This window comes from Lepisma saccharinum, chromosome 15 (genome assembly GCF_977018435.1).
Source record: "Lepisma saccharinum chromosome 15, izLepSacc3.1, whole genome shotgun sequence".
NCBI classification, from domain to species: Eukaryota; Metazoa; Arthropoda; class Insecta; order Zygentoma; family Lepismatidae; genus Lepisma; species Lepisma saccharinum.
Window position 1 is genome coordinate 80,835,025 of NC_139243.1, and position 19,482 is coordinate 80,854,506.

General features: G+C 39.1%; 1 long non-coding RNA gene across 1 annotated transcript in view; it reads right to left on the reverse strand.

Moving 5' to 3' along the window:
• Nucleotides 1–15,303, reverse strand: part of LOC145999779 (uncharacterized) — a 34,433-nt gene extending 19,130 nt beyond the window's left edge. The window contains exon 1 of the long non-coding RNA XR_014443428.1: nucleotides 15,126–15,303. This is a non-coding gene — a long non-coding RNA (uncharacterized LOC145999779). The remainder of the gene's footprint in view (nucleotides 1–15,125) is intronic.
• Between the last annotated feature and the right edge of the window lie 4,179 nt (nucleotides 15,304–19,482).

The window sequence follows — 19,482 nt, forward strand, 5'->3', positions numbered from 1 at the left end:
AAGTACAGATTCAATCACTGGAGATTCCTAATCTGGGCCCTCTAAACAATGCCATAGCCGAGGTTAAAGAAAAAATTGAGACACTTGAAAATTTTATGAACAACTTGCCATCTTCTGATGCTTTGAGTGCTATAACTCGTAGTGTTGCCAACATTAAGCTGCAACTTGAAACATATGAAGATTTTGGAAAAATTCAAAGTACCATAACCCATCTTGAGGGTACAATAGCAGCAGTGCAAAGTGATTTGACAAATGTACAAGAATCTCTAGAATCCCGCTTGCCTGGTATTGTAGACACCCTTGTCAGTGTCCAGCAACAGATCACAAAACTTGAAAACCTCAACACTGAATCTGAGCTATCTCATTTTCATCACTTGATCGATGATATCCAAACAAAGCTTGAAATTTTACAACAATCAACACCCACTCAGGCAGATATAACCCTGCTCCAAGATGCTATGCGTGGTGTGGTTGATGCTTCTGAATTAAATGATGTGAAATTGGCACTTGAATCTTTGCAGAATACTGTATCAAATCTGCCTACATCACAGGAACTTAAAAATATTAAGAGAGCTGTGAATCGCATATTGAAATCAGAAGATATCAAGAATATCCAGACAGAGATCAAACAACTTACTCAGACAGTGGCCACTCTACCAACTAATCAACATATTAATGAACTGCATGCCCTGTTTGAGGATATCAGAAGACAAGTCCATGATCTTACTGCTCAAAATTCAAAATTGGCAGTTGTTGAAAATTTACAGCAAATTTTAGCTAATATCAAGCAACAGCTAGGAAGCATGGAATCCAACCAAGCAAATGCTTTGTCTGTTTTTGCCACCCAGCTTCAAGAGATTGTGCAACAATACAAGAAACTTGTTGTGGACATAAAGATCAAGCCAGGCCATGATGATGTTGTTAGGACTATCAATGAGCACCTTGAATCTGTAACAAGTAGATTGCTTACAGCAGAAAAAGAAATAACTGGCATAATCGAGAATCCTAAACATACAGTAATTCTTGAATTGTACAGTATCCCCAACAAAAAATATGATTCACCATTTACACCAGGAGGCAAAATATATATCTGTCCCCTGCACAATTTTATTACCAGTTTTTTGTAGGGGGCACACTTAGACCAATCAAGATCAAATATTGGCTACAACCACAGGCACACCACTACCCTACCTTATCAATAACAAATGCTGATAACAAAGCAAAAATCACCAGTGTAGAGTTAGAGGATTTTACAGACCCCAATACATTAGAAACATCTTATGCTGAAGATGATGGCTCTCTTGAATTTAATATACCAATAGGAGACAAATTATATTTAGAAAATCCTGTAGTATCAGCTGCTGAACACCCTATAGTTGCAATATTCTTGTTTACATACTATGTGTAGACAAATTATTGTTGATGAATTACACAGACAAGCCAGACATAATTATAAGAGACTGCCAGTGGTTACAAAAGGCACAGATGATTTATGGCAGTGTGGCTTGGTGGAAATGGCAACTGGACAGCTGAAAAACTTAGACAAGATCAACAAGGGCTACAAGTATCTACTCACTGTCATAGATACATTTTCAAAATTTGTCTGGGCTGTGCCACTCAAATCCAAGACTGGAAAATGTGTTACAGAAGCCTTCAGGACAATCATCAATCAGAGTGGAAGATCACCGCGCTATTTGCAAACAGATAATGGCAAAGAATTCTATAATTCTGTGTTCCAACAATTTATTAAAAGCCAGTCAATACAACATTACTCGAGTTACAGTGATCTCAAGGCCTCTATTGTTGAAAGATTCAACAAAATCCTAAAAAATCATATGTATAAACAATTTACACTTCAAGGTAATTATAAATGGCTTACAATTCTACCAGAACTTCTACATAAATATAACAACTCGGTCCATTCCACAATCAACATGAAGCCCTCTGAGGTAACTTCATTTGATGAGCAAAAATTGATCAGCCCTGTTTATTATCCTAGATACCAGCCAACAACAAGAAAAGCCAAATACAAGGTAGGTGATCAAGTAAGAATCAGCAAATATAAGCACTTATTCAAAAGAGGCTTTACAAGAAACTGGAGCACTGAATTATTTACAGTGGTTCAAGTTAAACCTGGGACCCGATACACATATATAATAAAAGATCACCGAGGAGAAATTCTCAAAGGCAGGTTTTATGAAGAAGAACTCAGCAAAACTAAGCAGCCTGACACATATCTTATAGAAAAAAATCATCCGCAGAAAAGGCAACAAGATACTGGTGAAATGGCTAGGTCTCCCAGAACACAGCTGGATCGAGGCAAACAAAGTGATACTATGAACACCTGGGATGTTATAAAAAGGCTGCCAGAGCCTGAACAGCAGAGAAATGGAATGCTGCTGCCTGATAATATTAGATGTCTTATTGTTGGGCCATCGGCTTGTGGTAAAACTACACTAATGATTGATAATTTTTTATTGGCACCCAACTGGTTAGACTGGAAAAACAGGCACTTGTATGTTTTCTCTAAGAGCTTGGAACAATTAAAATATCAGCAGCTGATGAAGCTATATGATGGACTGGATATAGCCACTTTTGAACCAGATGTTAAGCCACTCCATGACTGTCTTGATAACTCTGTTGTTGTGTTTGATGACATTATACTGGATAATCAAAACAAGGTTAGAAATTTCTTTACACAGGGCCGACACAAAAACATTGATTGCTTCTACCTGGCACAGACTTTTTCTAAAATACCGAAGCAGCTGATCCGAGACAACAGCAATTTTATATGTGTGTTTCATCAAGATCATACCAACATCAAACACATACATGATGAATATGTAGGTGGGGACTTGAGCTACAATGATTTTTCTAAGTCTTGCAGTAGGTGCTGGAACCAGGACAGTTATGGGTTTGTCACAATTGATATGACAAGGAAACCCAATAGTGGCAAATACAGAAATAAAATCAAAAATTTTCTAGACATTGAAACATATATAAGTAACCATGAAAAGGCCAATCATTGATGATCTTAAATTAAGAGATTATCTTGTAAAAAGGTTTAAGGGATGGAAATCAGAGAACCGAGGAATCTATGAACAACACAAGCAAACAGAACAGCCTATTATCGATGCTATTAGTGAATTAGGTAAAAATATCAAAACTGTTACAGAGCAAAATCAAAATTTGATCACAGAGCTTGTACCTGTAGCTGCTAGGAACATATTAGATTATCCAATCCCCCCTCTTTCTAGTATTCATACACCTAGTCCTGTTGCTCCTCGAAGAACTGAAGCTACTCAGGATCCTATTGAATTGGGTCTTCTTGCTCAAAAATATTTAAGCATACCTAAAGACAACAAAGATGAGGTCTTTGGCTTATATGCTGACACAGAGCGTGATGGTAGCATCATACATAGAATTGGCAATTTCAGAGTAACATTTATGGGAGATGATCTGATTGTATATTCAGAATCTCATCTTGGAGAAAGAGGTGGTTTTGTTAAGTATCCTGGAACACCTGGATTATGGGAACTGATGACTAGGAAGAGACCTGGCAGCTATACAGATCAAGATTATGAGCATTACAAAGAAATATTAATAAAATCAGATGCTCTATACCAGAACAATGATCCCACACAAAAAAGAGTCAAGTCTAGCAGTGGAGCAAAATACAACAACTTAATCAAGCCCATATGGTCACAGATCAAGACAGGTAGTGGAATCAAACAATACAACACCGTGCCTAAAGAATTTGTGTGGGTTGATGATGTCAGGAAACTTGTAGATAGGTTGCTGGTGATAGCTGGGGAGGAAAATGCTGGCAACCACAATTTTTACAATGAAAAGGTTGGAATTATGGACATGATAAGCACCAAATTGTCTAATTTTATAGTGAATGACACTAAGGGCATTGGATATCTTATAAAAATTATTAATACTCTACCACCTAAATTTTGGAATATCTCTGAGGGTCGGGGGCTGGTTAATGACATCATAAACAAGCTGCCATTTGAACTACACATTCCAGGCTATCAGTATTGTGGTCCAGGCACAAAATTAGACCATAGATTAAACAGAGGGGACCCTGGTGTTAATCCCCTAGATGCTGCTTGCAGGGACCATGACATAGCATGCAACACACATACTGATCTTGACAAGAGACATGTTGCAGACAAGAAATTAGAAGAGGCTGCATTTGGTAGATTTGTAAGCAAAGATGCTTCTTTAAGTGAGAGAATAGCAGCATTGGGGACCACCATAGCTATGAACACCAAACAAAAACTGGGGTGGGGGCTGTGAATATGTATATAATAAACCTAGGATGAAGGCCAAGGGTGTTATGTATCAGATACCTTATGCAGGTCTTAAATCTCTTAAAACTATTGATAGTGTTTTAACCAAAAAGCAGCGCAAGAAAAAAATTCTTGTCTTGCCAAGGGCCATGGTATGAAATTATTACTTAGTACCCCTCAATTAAAAAAATTACAGCAATCAAGAAAAAAATCACATGTGGGTGGCTTCATATTTACTATCCCGGCCATCTTAGCAGCTTTTGGGGGCTGTTGGCAGCTTGGCTGGGGGATCAGCTGCTATTTCAAAAACAGTAATAGATGCCAAGAAGAATAAGGCAGAATTAGATGAAATGAAGCGCCATAATCTGGCCATGGAGAAACAAGGCAAAGGTGTTAAGAGAGCCATGAGTAAGTTTAAAAAAAACAAGAGCCGCTTACAAACCAAGATATTGAAGCTTTAATCAAGCCACTGGGCATCAAAAATTTTAGAGGTGTGTACATGTCTGATTCTTTACCAGAACAACCACTCAACAAAGAGTGTGGCATTGTTAATTTGGATAAGTACAAAAATCAGGGCACTCACTGGATCTGTTATCTTAAATATTTAAAAGATGATGCATTTGTGTTTGATTCATTTGGAGGTGTTCCACCTGAAAATTTAGTAAAATATCTAAAATCAACTAATCTTTATTACAATAATGCCCGTGTTCAAAATTTCAAAGATGTTAATTGTGGACATCTGTGTTTATCTGTTCTTAGATATCTGTCTCAAATAAATAAACCATCAATTGAAGATTTTCAAAAAGCCCTGTGGTATCTGAAACATCATGGGGGTATTCCATCTCACCAGCCAAAATTCAATATTGAAACTTAGATTACATGATGATATAGTGTATCCCAAAACAATAGCTCTCAGAGCATTTTATGGCATGTACTTGATCCCTAATATTACACACCACAACAACAAAATTGCAGTTGATGACCAAAACATTGTCATTACTCCAGGGCAATATAATCTGTCCACTCTAAATGCTCAATTACCCAGAGGTAAAGTGTTAACTCAAAATTCTGTCACTCACAGAGTAGAGATTGTGTCTGCTACAGAGACAGTGGATCTGGGTACTATAGGAGAACTATTAGGCTTTGAGAACAACACAAAACTTGAACCAGCCATTAAACACACTGCTATTAATATACCTAAATTCTTAGCCATAGAGACTCTGAATATTCACTGTAATGTGGCCGAGGGTATGATCACCAAATCAAATGGCATAGGCACTCACAAACAAACTGGCATCATTGCAACATTCAGACCTAACTCTGAATTTATGGAGCCGATCATCTACACTCCATCACCAACATTATATTTTCCTGTGTGCCATAATAGAATAGATTACATTGAGTTGATGGTCACTAATGAAAAAGAAGAATTAGTTGATTTTGCTGGAGCCACAACAACTGCTATCATAGAAATTAATATTTAAATAAAAATACATACAAAAAAATGGAAAATATTGAGAGTTATGAGCTACAATCATTCCCCCCAAACAGGAGGACATTTGCAAATTTAAATCAACCCAACACAGAGATTGAGATAGACCTTGATGTAGGGGATGGCTTTATACACCCCCACAGAGCAGATCTATACATCAAATTTGATGTTGTAAAGCTCGATGGTACAGATTATCCGGCAAATTCAAATATAAGATTGGTAGACAATTTTGTGCCACATCTGTTCTCTGAAATTGAGATCAGAAAACATGGTGTTGTTATAAACAGAGTAGATTACCCCGGGATTACCTCTACAGCTTTGGCCACACTAAAATTATCCAAGACCGAGGCTTCTTACTACAAAATAGGTGGATTTGAGGCTGGTGATAAAATATTATCCAAGAGCCACACAGTATTGTTCCCCATGCGCCTGTTGCCAGGATTCTTCTCAGATTACAAAGACATTATGTGGAAGGGTGGTTTAAGAATCACATTTAGAAGAGCTGCCAATGATAATAATGCTTTGATGAGTTACAGTACATTAAATTCTACTGGGGAAGCTCTGCCTAATACCCTACATGGTGAGGGCAAGTGCCTTTTTCAGACTATGGAGCTAAGAATCCCGGTTGTTGAATATGAAGCCAGTTATGCTCTTAAATACAAAGCAGATATATTAAAAAATCCACAGGTGCCTTTACAATTTTATACATATCAATGTGTACAGAAGCCTGCCACTGGTACCTATTATGAGTTTGATGCTACAAACTCATTCTCCAGTATACAATATGACATGCCAGATTTTGTGGTGGTACTGTTTCAGACTGGAAGACACAATAATCAGGAAAAAAATTCAAGTAAATTTGATAGCTGCAACATCAAGAACATATATCTTAAAAATGGCAGAAATGAGGTGTTTCCTAGAGAAAATTATAATTTAGACATGTCCAAGGATGATTTCCTCAAATTATATGAAGCATTTACAGCATACAAAAGGGTCACTACTGGCAATACTGACATGTATTACACACCAGATGAATTCAAAGCACAGAGACCCATGTTTGTCATCAACACCTCATAAAGAAAACAAGTTGTAGTTAATGACAGGACAAACATTAAAATTATCTGTGAATTCCATGATACACTCCCTGATGACACTATATGTAGTGTTATTCTTATAGGTGAAAAATCATATGTTTATGATGTAAAAAATGAGAGAGTCACAGAGCAATTCTAGAAGGCTTCTGCATATTACATTGTCTTAGTACTAGATATGCAAGTTGAGGCTGGTGTTCAATTGAACTTAAACCAGAAGTAAATATGTGTGGGTGTGGGTGGGTGTGGGTGGCTTTTTGGCTTAGTTTTAGGTGTAGCCAAAAAAAATATCAAGAGGGGCTTATTTTTAACAAGCTTATGGACAACAATCTCACAGATGTAGCTTTTGTAAGTGTAGGCAAATCAATCTGAGGGGGCTCATCATTTCACGGGAAATTCCCGAGGGCATTTTCACAAAAATCTTGGATTAGACAGAGTACCACACTTGAGCAATAAGCTCATATGCACATCTTGAGCTAGTTTTAAGTGTAAGCAAATCTGCCTGAGGGGGGTTCATCATTTCTCGTCCCAGTCCTATATACTTTTACACTACTAAGTTGGTAGTCGCCACTTGAATCATATTAATCGATTTTCTACTTCCTACGATTAATCGCAACGATGGAGATGCGTTAATGCGTTGGTGAATTAGATGAAGGGACGAACAAAACTAAACGTCCATAGCTAGCTTACCGGGGATTCAAACCCGGGATTTACTTTATTCTTGATAGCGCACTTCCCTTATTACTCCGCCACCAGTTCAAACCCTTCTCAATGGTTCTCTACAGTCTTAAGCTTGACGCCGACTGAGACCTGAAGAAGCGCGGCAACTGAACGCAACAGATGCGTTTCCGGCGTCTCAGTCGGCGATAAGCCTTAGATAACCTGTAGACTTCTTGCACGGAAATTCCGCTTCGGTTCCGCGCGTTTTCCTGTATTGGGCGTTACACCATTTGACATCAATAGAAGCAGACAATAGAAGTTCTGTTGCCTTCTGTTGCCCCGTTTGTCCGCATCTCAGTGGGCGTTAAGCTTTACTGTGCTCGAGAGTCTCAACAGTGTAAGATGCCTTTGGACAACTATTTCAAAATATTCCTTAATTTCTAAGAACCAATCAGCAACCGGCCGTCCTCTACGGTGAAGGTTAGCACAGACAGAGTGCTACGATGCCAGAGGTCCCAGGTTCGAATCTCAGCTTTCGTATGAGCGTTCTTTGTAAGTGTCCCTTCATAAATGTCATCATATACTCATTCATCCTCATCTTTACGATTAACCATAATATACAGTCGGAGAAAATATGCTTCTCGCGTAGCCGGCAAAGTTATAGTAGACGAATTGCCCATCACTATGTTCATTAACTGTAGTGTGTAGGTCATGATATAAAACCAAAATGTCAATGAGCAGAAGACGTCAGCAGGTTCAGAGTCTGCAAATTTTAAATTCTTTGCGATGTAGCATCCCACTCCACGAAATCGCTCTCAGAGTGCCTAGACATAAAACACGCAGCAAGGAAACTTTCCACACTGAAACTCCAAGATTCTCACGTTGTGGTGATTTTATAATTATAAATCGCAATTTCACTACAGACATCCATTTCAAAAAATAAACATTTTAATTTTTTTCTATTTTTTTTAAAAAAATATAGGTCTGCGATGAAATTACGATTCGTAATTATAAAATATTCGTAATCATCATAACTCATACAACGTTAATTATTCCATAGGATACCGATTTAGTTCCATTTCTAACCAAATGTATATCATCAGTTCTTATTAGTTTTTTATAACCAACATTTTAATAAATGTGCATACGTAATGCTATTGTGAAAGAATCAGTTTAGCTTGGTACTGTTTTCCATTGTACTGTTTCCATAACACTAGTATGCTTTTTTTCTATTGTTTCTTTCTCGTTTAAAATGGCTTCTGTTGTTCTGAAATTTCAATAAATTAATAAATAACACTGATGAGCTTCAAAAAAATGTGACGAACCATGTAGAGTGAAGAGTACTTACAATCAACAATCAATGGCTTCGCTATTTACAAACATGGTTTATTAACCGTAAACAACATTTTACACAATCCGTGCATTCACCATTCATTCAAATTACCGACATATTTCCAATCCACAAAACAGAATATAAACTGACAACGTTAAAGTTCTCTCCCTTTTCTTCACATTCTAATGTACACCTATCAAACACAAAATAGGAATCATCTTATCTCACCCCTTCTTATTGCATGTACACCAAACAGCAAAAGAAACAGTAGGCCAATTGCCCATCACAATTTTCATTCGGTCTCTATTACACAGTGTGATGATAATGAATTGAAATAAAGTCGTCCATAAGCAGAGGACAATACCTGCTTCGAACCAACATAATTTCACTCCTCAAAACAGAACATGGTGTAGAATAAAAATGTAATGAACATAGTGATGGACAATTTGCCTACAATTATCTTTGCCGTTGACTGTACCTTTACCTCGGAACCTGGGGTCGACATCTGAAATAACACTGTTCGGCAAAATTAAACTTTTTGTCGCTCCCATGAACCAAAATAGGTGATTCTTATAGATTTCGAGCTCCTGAGTTCGAATCCGCAACCCGTTTTTCTCCAAGACGTACCAGTTTTGAGGGAGGGGGTGGGGGCGGGTTTCAATTACCACGCAAAGGTGCTATTATCCCCCCATATAAAATTGCATGCTATCATCAGAATTTCAATATAAAACAAGCAGATACAACTACATAAAGAGTAAAAGTTCAACATTTACATGTCAATTGGTGTTCCTGCTCCTCTTGTAATTTGTACAGGGTGTCTCGCTTGTCGGATTCCAACAGAAGTCGGCCAACATATTGACACTCCATTTCCCACTGTAGCGCCTCTCCATGGTAGCTATTTGTTGATGAAACTTTTCACCGTGTTCATCGGAGACCTCACCCAAGCTGTACTGTTGAGGGAAGAAGTCCAAGTGACAATGCAGGATATGTAACTTGAGGGACATATTACATCCCATGGTACGAAATGAAGTAATTAACCTGCCCACAATGTCTTTGTAATTGGGTGACTTATGATTCCCGAGAAAATTACTGCACACGTCTCGAAAGGCCTCCCTAGCCTCACGTTCCACATCACTCAGCTTAGAAAGAAATGTAGGATCCTTCGAAACGTCTCTGATTTGAGACCCTGTATAAAAACCTTTTTTCACCTTGTCCTCGCTAAATCTTGTGAACAGTTTTCTGAGATGAGTAAATGCTTCACCATCCCACTTCAGGGCCTTGACAAATACCTTCATTAAACCTAATTTTATATGGAGAGGTGGTGAGAATACTTTCTCCGGATCCACAAGAGGTTCATTAGCCACGTTCATCTCTCCTGGGACCAGTTGGTTTCTTGGCGGCCATTTTGTGATGGTGTACTGCTCTTTGGCTCGACTGTCCCAATGACACAAGAAACAGCAGTGTTTGGTGTAACCTTGTAAACCGGTGAGGATGGCAATAACCTTAAAGTCAGCACTTACACACCACTTAAACTGTTCGTAATTTAATTTCTGTAGTAGGTTCCGCATGTTCTCGTATGTTTCTTTCATATGCACAGCATGAGCAACAGGGTAGGCAGGATATTGATTGCCATTGTGTAGTAACTCTGCCTTCAGGCTAGTCCGCGACGAATCTACGAACAGTCTATATTCTTCAGTGATGTAGTCAAATTTCAGTTGTTCCATAAGCGACGGAATGTCACTGCAATACACCAAATCACCATCCTTTGTAAAATTAGGAACTAGGCTCACCTCTCTTTTTCTGTACATCGATATATTCACATCTCGGTCGAGTAGATTCCATTGTTGAAGTCGTGATGCAAGCAACAGGGCCTTGGTCTTCGGAAGGTTTAAGTCTCTGATCAGATCATTCAGTTCTTCCCGACTTATCACATGTGGTTCCTTAGTGTCAGACACTGGGGCGTAATTGGGATCTGAATGCGTACTCGAAGATTGTGCAACATCCTGACAAGCCGCAGGTTCTTCGTCGGATGAAAATTCTGCTCAGTGTGTATGAGTCTGGTGGTACGGGTACAGGCAGAACAACATCATGTGGGACAGGTCTCCTCGCGGAATCCAAGTCAGGATACTGTATTTTATGCTTCGTGCCTTTTGAGAAACCTGTAATATTGGTCAGGCAGAAGTAACAGTCTGCAACATGATCCCGGTGCTCGCGCCAAACCATAGGTACGGCGAACGGTATCGAGTTATGTTTACCTTTCAACCATCCTTTTAGAGAACGCGCACACGAGTTACAACTTTGTTTGGGAGCCCAATCGCGATCCTTTACACCCAAAGTACAGGTGGTACGCTGTCTTTAGGAACGGTGACAATGCCCTACTTTGCCCCTTGAAGACCACTTCCCCACATATGTAGCAGAATGAATCTACCGAGTTTTTGCAAGTTCTTGGCATGTTGGTTTAACACAAATGTCAATATTTCACGCAGAAATATTTTTCCTTAACGATATAAACAGACAGAGAGTAACGCGACTTTCTTACACCACGATCACCTCGGAAGTAAAATATCTGCTTCACGGGACAACGAGGTGCATGTCTTGGCACCTTTTTCCAGCCACATCCTGTTTGTCGTGTAGACAAGGGGGTGTCAACGAATGACCACAAGTTGATTACGAATCCTTTTACCTTGGAGGAAGCCGAGGTGACATTGTAGGAAGAGTGTAACGAAAATAAAACGTTGAACTCCAATGTACACAAATAAGCCTGTCACACATAGTTAAAAACTGTAAGATTCCATTCATTTTAGAGCCAGTCACTTATGGCTCATGGGACATCGTGAAAATATTTCTTCCAGCAGTAATGTTAAAATGCAATATTATTCACATTTTTGTTTTGACATTTATCTGGAATTCTCAAAAAAAATGTGCGTTGTGGCAGAATTCACTGTTTTTTTGGAGTGGGTGGGGTGTATTTGGAATTTTTTTCTATTTCGGGGGGGGGGGGTTGTGGGGGCAGGGGAAAGAATGTTCCTAGGATATAGTAACAATTCTTGGATTGAGGTAAAAATACACAATTATGCATTCCAAGCATAAAAAATACAATTTCATTAAAAAATACAATTTTTTGGTAAATTTTTATGGAAAATGCCCCCTAAAAAAAAACCTTACGTGCTGGAACTTTTTCAATGCGATATTCGTAATCAGCGACTCGAAATCTATAAGGTACACCCTTTCATCCTCGTGGGAGGATTTTCATGCCGATCAGTGTAATCGATACTTGCAATCTGTCTAAAACTTTTGTCCTTAACTCCTTCCCATTTTTATCGAAACACTAGCCGATTGCCCGGTGTTGCGCGGGTACATATTTATGCCAATCTTCTATTAGACAGGAAAGTAATGAATTATAACTACAGTGAAAAATGTCATCGTCAATGTCACCAATTAGCTTAGCAACTCCGAAAACTAGGTCATTTCTGACATTTCATTTTTCACCCCCTCTCACCCCCTCCTGCCGGTAGGTGATGAACTTGGAGTTGAACGGGATTGGGAGTGTCACTATTCATCTTAGCGACCCCGAAAACTATGGATTCCACACTAATATCGGTCGTTTTGGATTACTTTTACATGTCACCTCCTTCCCACCCCCACCCCTAGGGGTGCCAGGGGTGTGTTACATCAACAGCATTTCTTTCCAGATTGTAAGTCATACGTGTACCAAGTTTGGTTGAAATTGGTCCAGGCGTTTGAGAGTTATGCCGGAACAAACATACATACATATATATACATACATACATTTTTATTTTTATCGAAACATTCGGATGAATTCTAACAAATAATACATTCTGTAACATTCTGACACGTAGGACCTTCAATGGCCGCAACAGACGCTTGTATATCTATCACCCTAAGTTGTATAAAAACAAACTTGAAACTATGTTGACCATGCAGGGTCGTTGCAGAAGGAAAACTACGGAGCCATGTCTTGCCAACCGCAGCAGCAACAATCGCCTGATGGCTGGTTGGTTGCACGTCATGACATCTCATCATAGCGCAGAAGACAGACCGTCGGCAATTCAAGCAAATGCATTTAATATTTCCAGTTTTATCCTTAAAAGGAAGAACAATGTATTATCTTCATAGAATCTGTGCTCCCGTAGCTTTACTTCAAACCCTTACAGTCAGCCTATTGATTCTTGAGATATTAAGCTCTAAATATAGATCAGTGCAAATAATTCAAAATTGGTGTCGTGCTGCAAGATGGCGCATATCAGGTCGTCGTTCGAACAAACAAATCGTAATAGATTCAATACGCAATGTTTCATGCATTAACCCGTCGTGTACATTAACAGACCCCATTGCAGTACCATATTTAACGTATTCTCTACGGAGCAAGGCCGCGCATAACGGTAAATAGAGGAGAAAGCGAGTGGGCGGAGTGAAGCAGTACAAGCCGCTGCAGACAGCTGGTAGCTGCAGTCGCTTTTCCTCCTCCACGCAAACCCGTTCCTCTCATGCGTTTGTTTGTCGAGTCCTCTCAAGTCATAAGCCCCTTCTAGTTGGCTGCACTTTTTGACACCAGGTGTAGTGCAGGGGCTCGTCAAGTATCTGAGCGACGCTCGCTGAGCAAAGTTTTCGCTCTTTGAGCAGACAGATTATTTACCTCCCGCTGTGTGCTAATTGATCAAAATATCATTGCCTTTGAATAATCTGTGATCGATGTGGCTGCGTCGAGTGGACAAGATTTCGGTGTTTGAAAAGCTGTTAATTATAAAAATAATAGAATAATTAATGTGAACAAAACTGTCGAAATTTTTATTTTCACACCCTTGCACAGCTTTCCAAAACTACGGTGTATACTTAATATTTTTTATTTAGAATAAACGACACTCATTTTAATACAATTACAAAAACTGGAATATTACATCACTTTCTGGTACTTGAACTTCCTCTCTAATTACGCTATATCGCAAGCCGTTCATCATAAATATTTCTCATTGGTCGCCACTCGCTGCTCGCCACCCTCATACAATTTCCCTCTTCTTCACTTTGCCTCACGAGATCGAAACATAAAAACTGTGGCGAATACTATCTTATTTTGTAGCGCTTCGTTGCTCTTATTAATTTGCTACCCAATTTACATTGATTTTAAATAAAATAGTTCAAGCGTGTAAACTTAAGAAACTGCTACATTAAGTATAAACCGCCCAGCCCAATTTTATACCTTGATTCCCGTAGATCCACTATGTTTTGCTCTCAGGAGGCAAAGAACTCAATTGCACGAGTGAACAAATCCGGGTTAACGGAACCTTGTTGAGAAATGGGGTAATCGTCTAGTTCACCCCTCCCAACAAAATTTCGTACGCCCAATAAGAACCACAGATATAACACTCATTCACACAGTATTTCATGCATCGATACCTTATCTATAAGGATTTTACTATTTGCTTCATTCAAAAAGGTATTCAATATTAATAGCATTTTATTCATATATTATTTCTTTGTAGAATAACATGAATGACTCGACGAGAACAATATAATTATTTGATCGAGAAATACTTTCTGCTTCTCGTTTCACTTTGTAAAATGTCTACAACTTCTCAGTTAGATCAGTAACAACAAATTCCGAAGTCTCAAATACATAAGTTTTAACACATCAACAAACATATTTTATGTAGGCATATACAAACAATAACTGGACCTCAGATATAAGTTAAATTCTCCCTTTCCCTTATTTTTGTAGGTTGTTTTGCTGCCAATAATAAATAGAATTCAATTCTGCCAAAATTTATAATCTACACATTCACGCAGTCAGTCATGCACTCAGTTCTTCATACAAAAGACATATTATAAAAAGACACTATTGTACAGAGTGATCACAAAGTCCCATTACCCCCTATCGCGTGTCCACATCGTCATAGATGGTCGCATTGTATTAATGTGAGATCATCGCAGAGGACAACTCAGAGGTAGTGTGACTATTCGTTATGATTTAGTCCAGGGTGTCTGTGTGTACACCATCGCTTTCATAACAGAGTATGATTCTCCGCCATGTACGATGGGAAATTCTCCTCAACATTGCTGGCGTGATGGCAGTAAACGCATGTCGAACAGCATCCTTAAGTTCGTCAACTGTATCGTAACGTGTGGCAGCAACCTTCTGTGCTCACTAACATCTATGTAATACGCAGGGGGTAATGGGACTTTGTGATCACTCTGTACACTGGCATGGAATATATTCCATCAAACATACTTACACTTCATACAATCGCCGAAAGAAGTCACTAATATAAATTGTACTATTCGCTTCATGTTATTTGGCCAGGTCGGAGAGATAGAAAATAAATCAATCGCCACTGATTTGTTTTAGTTCGTAGCAGAAGAGACTAATTAATCTCAACTTATCAATTTAGAACAAATTTCTAATATTCTTAACGGCAAAGATCACATTTTTGGCGACCCTACAAAAAACTTGATTAAACAAAAACTCGTAGTGACCGTTTTCCTTCCCCGTTGCGTCGGTTGGCAATGGCAAAATCCAGATCAAGGTGGAAGATAGCCAGCTCAAACGAACTTTCGTCAGCTACATAAGCCATGCCAATCGTGCAACGAAGGGGAGGTAAAAGGTTGGGCTGTTATTCCACGAACTGGTTGTTGAAGTTCAACTCTCTCCGGCTAGTGTGTATCAGTGTTGCCAATCTCCGAATGCAGAATTTCCCTTTTACCAGTGTAAAATTTCCCTTTTTCGACCTAAATTTCCCTCGATTTTCAAAACACAGCTGAAGCTGTATCTTTGTATTACTATAACTGTTAATCAGGACCGTATATAAGGGGGTTTAGTGGGTTCAAACTCCCCATTGAATAAAATACTAGAAACTGATCATAGTTTCATAATATAATTATCCTAAAATAAACATTTGAATTTTAAAATAAAACACTAATGTCTTGAAAAAATCCCCAAACCAAAAAAAAAATTCGTCTGCGGCGCAATGAGTGTCGGACTTTGAAACCCACCCATTGTCAAAGCTTAGCTAGGGGCCTGCTGTTAATATTTTTCTTTTGACGCCTGTTTTGCCTGAGGAACAAACTTTATTATTATTATTATTATGAAATATTTATGAAAATTATAAAAGTGTGAAGTAATGGGCAGCCACTCAATACGATTTTTTTTCACATGTTTCACAGATATCTTTTCATCCGCAGATAAATCCCCACGACGTTTTCTAACCTTTTTGGGAGTTACAGGTAGCTTCCTATCAGTAACCTCTTCCATTCTCCTTGCAACGACACAGGACACACAAAGTCACACACACAGCCACTAAGACACGTTCTGAAATGATGGACGGAACAAGAAAAAAATGAAAATCCCGTCCCAAAATTCTTTCCAGCGGCACGTGCCTTGAGGCCTTTCTAGGAAACGCGACAAATATAAGACTGACCTGACCGCTCAGAGACCCAGAGACCACATAGCCAAAATCGTCAACCAAGGAAACAAACGCGTGGGAGCACTTTACCCGATGCTACGATCGCCAGGACTGCGGCTGGAAACCAGACTTCAACTGTACAAGGCAATCATCCGACCAGCTCTGCTCTACGCCTGCCCTGCCTGGCAACACCTACCCAAGACGACCCTCCGCAGACTCCAAGTCATACAGAACAGGGTCCTACGTATCATCAGCGGACACGGACGGTATACAACAAACGTCCAACTCCACGAAGACCTCGACATTCCACCCTTAGATGACGTGATCCAGCGGACAACCGCCACGTTCTGGGCCAAACTCCAGGAAAACCCAAATCCAACGGCACGAGCCATTGGTACCGCCAACCCACACAGACACACTCATCGTCTACCAAGACCCTGAGCCGACCAGCCAGGACAAGTGAAAAGTGACCACAGCCTAACCGCCACTGCCACCCTCACTTTCCCACCCCAAGCGACAGCTGCAGGAGTGGAATTCAACACCGAAAACATCGCACGCCATTTCAAAAACAATTCAAAGAGGAGGCAAGGTGTCCACAGACGCTGGTACTCCACATCATATTGCGCAAAGCAAGCCAAGACTCGTAACTGGTAACTGGTAACTGGCAAGGTCATCTATAACAAGGAGAAAGAAAGCTTACTGAAAAGTGTCACTGTTGCTAACTATTTATTTGGAAAAAGTACACGCTAAAAAAAATATTTTCGAACTTTTTAAAGGAATGAAACGAAAATGTGAGTTTAAATTTCCCTGTTTTTTTTAGCTATTTTTCATTAAATTTCCCTTTTCCCTTTTCACCCTCAAATTTCCCTGTGCCGAGGGAAATTTCCCTGCTTTTGGCATCACTGGTGTGTATACGTATTTTTCTATCTGTCTGTGTCTGGTTACAGCGCGCTGTAGCAAGGAATATAGAAGTATTTTAGGAAGAGCATTCCGAGGCACGGAGCTCTCCCATTGGCCAGAAGCCGCAACGAGCTCTGACGTGACCAAGGGGATCTGTCAAGGGGCGGGGCTCGCGTAGCAATGGAAGCTTACGGGAAATATTTTCATTTTTAATTGTCCATATCTTGGTTCTATTAACCATTTGCAGCAGAATAATAAGCAAAACGCAAGGAATAAGACCCAGGCAATAATATGAAGAAGTTTACAGCACGCAATTACAATAAATGGCGTTATACAAATCAAACAAAAAGTAATCACGACTATCCTCTTATATCGCCCCTACATTGAAATCTGAAGTTGCGTATGGGTAAATAAATACAATTTTACGTATTAAATATTTCGCTACCACACCAATACTTATTATCCTTCATACCTTCAAATTTTCACAGATGTTTGTTATTAATAATTTGTTCATTATAATTTATATATCTAGTATACATAGGATGTCGCTGTCGCTGTTGTTATATGACGTCGCTTTTCTACGTATTTAGGGTAACCGCAACAATAAAAATGAATGATGAAATTATAAATTTGATGGGCTAGATGAGTGTGGCAAGCACTGGTGTACGCAGGGGGGCTTAAGGGGCTGCAGCCCGCCGAAATTCTTAGAAAATCAAAAAAATCAAATGAAGACAGAAATGAAGTAAAAAAAACAACTTTAAAATGACCCCCAATAACTATTTTTGTGTTTGAATAACTTTTAAAACGAAGGATTAAAATGGTAATTGCAGCTCGTATCTAATGAAAATAGAACAGCGACAACGGGATATCAGCGAAATTGATTTTCGGCGATACATTCTATGAACCAATCTCATTCTGTTCAGTAAAGGTTAGATTCATGGCACTGAACCCGCGTACAATTTGAATTGAATTAACATAATCCTTGAGTGAGGTGGAAATGGGTTTTGGATATTTTTTTTTTGTAGATGTGAAAATCTTTAACTAGTGATGCAAACATGCTTTCGCTTACATTAAAGTTTACACTATAGTAAAATTGCGGAAATATTCTACCTAAACTGATTTGTGTTTAAAAAACCGTAACATCAAAATATGTTTTTTAGAAATTAATAAATAATTGGATAAAATGCAATGTCGTGGGAAAGCGTAATCCCTTAATAAATTCAAAGAAACTCGTGCCAGCTCGATGGCGAATCTGTCAACCGCGTGTTCGACTTTGAATCCAATCACTGAAGTTCCCGACTTGGAGTCACGTCGTGGGTATTGATGTTCTTTGTGCCTGCCCTTTCATCAATTTTACGTGATCAACACTCATCGCCGCGATTAACCAAAAGTGGTAAAAAGCGACGTCAAATAACAAATACATGAACAATAGGCCTGGCCTCTGTCTTGGTTTAGCAATGTGATTTGTTAATCACTATACGGTGAGGCCGAGGCGGAAATAAATATCAGTAAGAATAAAAATTCATTACAACTTACCCTTCATGGAGACTTATGATTTTGAAGACGATGCTACCTACTGTCGTCTTTTTCTCGCTGCACTTGCTTCCATGGACTTGAGTTTCATTAGTTTATTCAAATGTCGAATTCTAATAAAAGTTCTGGTTCTGACATACAGGGAAATAATCTTTTCGTTAACTTCAGGAAATTTTGACTGAAGTACTGTCTTTAGAGTGTCCATAACTTTATGTTGCTTGGAAACAGTTGACCCATGGAAGGATGCAAACACAATCTCAAATTGTATAACTTTTTCCATATCCGAACCACTACGTGCCTCCACCGGGTACCGAACCCGGGATCCCTCGATTATAAGGCGATGACGCCACCACTACGCCATCCGGGAGGCCCTCAAAATAGAAATAGACGAGAACGTTAATTGGTTCAGTAACGATCTCGCTACCCAGCGAAGGTTTAAGGCTCGAGTCCCGCCTGGACATTGTGTCCCTTTGCGGGTGTCCATCTATTTCATCTATTCATTACTCATCCTCGCCTTCCAATTAGGTAAAAGTTACAGGAAAGCAACCCAAAAATAAGAAAAAAATATTTGCCTCGTAATGAAGCAAATTTGACAAGGACGACCGCAAGATTTTTTCACAGGAGAGGCAGCAGTGCTCAAGGAGGGAAAGGTTTTGGAATGTTATCTCTCTAGTTAAGAATATCCTCTTAAAGAAAATTCCCCCACTAGGATAAATTGCATAGACATCCTCCACCCACTGCATTTTGTCTATGATTT